Below are 2150 nucleotides of genomic sequence, written 5' to 3' on the forward strand. Positions count from 1 at the left end.
TCATTGGACCCCTTTGCCTCCTGGCCAATAGGAATCAGGCAAGCCATTGGGCTGTTGAATGCTCATTGGACCCCTTGGGAGACTGTCCAATAGTCTTCTAGAGGACTTAATTCTCATTGGTTCTTTTATTAAGTGTTTCTAAATTAATTAAACTAGATTTACTCTAGCCTAATTCTCATTGGTCCACCTCCAAGGCCATCCAATAGGAATTGGGTACACCTTGTGGGCATCTGGCCTAGGGAGCTGACATGTGTCCCTCATTCCCTTTGTGTAAAGGTAGCTTGTGTGTGTGTGTGTGTGTGTGTGTGTGTGGATTTCTCTCTCATCCCCTACATGCAAGGCTCGCCCCCTCCTAAGTAGGGATTGTAAAGACTTTTTTGTACACACACAAAGCATCCAATTCCCCTATGGTTGACCTTTGGACACAACCTTTGAATTTTGGAACCTTAGCATTTTGGAAGTCTTAATGGGCTGAACCTTAGGGTCTTTTTAGCCCATTGTTGCACATGGCTCTTTTGCTGATGGCCCCCCCTTTGGATCCCTATTTTCCCTCCTTTGGATCCCTATTGTGGCCGGTATGCTAGCTTAACCAATATTCTAGCTTTTTCTCCCCTGGCACTTCCCCATATTAAATGATCAGGTTAACATGAGAAAATCATTTAGGAGAATTAGATATTGATTATTATGACATTAACATTCATGGGTGCTTAGTGTTTATTGAGTACAACTGCATGAGGAGGGATACTATACAACCATTGTGACCTTGGTCCTGATTGGTTATAGGATATCTTCCCTACACACACACACACACACACAGATATATATATATAGACAATCTCTTAGAATGGTTAGTGCAGATTCTTACAACAAGAACCATTGAATGGATGGGATGCCACAAGGCTATTGTGACCTTGGTCCCGGTTAGTTCTAGGTTGGTTTCCCTACCCATATATATATTTAGAGAGACTCTGATGGTTATTGCAAATTCTTACAATAAGCACCATTGGATGGGGGACGCCACACAACCACTGTGACTTGGTCCCGATTGGTTTTAGGTTGGTTTCCCTACAAATTTACTCTCTTTTTAGACATACTCTTAGAATGATTATTGCTAACTCTTTTGATCATGATAACATTGATGTTAGCTTCCTAACTAATTTCTCTTGCCAGATTAATAAAGCTTACTGTCTAGGTACTAAGTTACACTAAAGATGATGGGATTCTTCATGGAGTCTACTCCAAGACTCAGATTGATCAAGGCACGACAAAGTCTTGCTACTTAACAACCCTTTTTATTTCAATGGCTGTTGCCACACTAATTTACTACATGGCTAACAAAGCCATTTTTTGTACTTTTTTATATATATGACTTGACTACCATGCTAGATTTTAGCTAACTTTTGTTTTAAAGAAATACTGATTTCTGAAGCTTTTGGAGACATTAGATGTGGATTACATGACATAACTTTTTTTTTTTGGTTAGTGATACTAGAACCCGTTGAGCGCCTAAACTCTTTGATATTTTTCATTTTACTTTGCTTGGTGTAGGGGTAGGCTCACCACTTGGTGGTGGCCTCCCCACACCAAGTGAGTGATCCCCCTGGGTATGGGTGTGGGTCTGTGTGTGTGTGTGTGTGTGTGTGTGTGTGTGTGTGTGTGTGTGTGTGTGTGTGTGTGTGCTGCATGAGCTTGGAAGAGAACTCTCTCTTTCTCTGAATAAGCTTGTCTCAAATCTAGTCATGACAATATGGAATGGGAGGTTTCTCTCTGGTTACTACCATCCTAGCAAAAGAAATATTATGGGACCCTTTACCTGGGTTGGGGTGACATCAATAGGATTGGTAGAGTTAATTTGAGGAGTTGGCCTCCTGGTAGCTTAACTATACACAATAATCTACAACCTTCAACTTTTAATTGACCCACCTTGAATTCGCATATCTGGCACTGGAAAAAACGTGTCAATTGAAGGAAGCCACCTAGATTGACGCCCTTGAGGCAGTTTTTTGTGGCATAGACAATACCGCTTGAGCACACGAATTCGTGTACTGATTAAAAGGAGGAATTGATGGCTTGCTCACAAGACAAGAACCCTTATCAAGGTGTGGCGATGCACCTTTCACACAAGGTGAAAATCAGATACGATGGCAACG

Source organism: Adiantum capillus-veneris, chromosome 21, assembly GCF_014529385.1.
Source record: "Adiantum capillus-veneris isolate H3 chromosome 21, ASM1452938v2, whole genome shotgun sequence".
Taxonomy (NCBI): Eukaryota; Viridiplantae; Streptophyta; class Polypodiopsida; order Polypodiales; family Pteridaceae; genus Adiantum; species Adiantum capillus-veneris.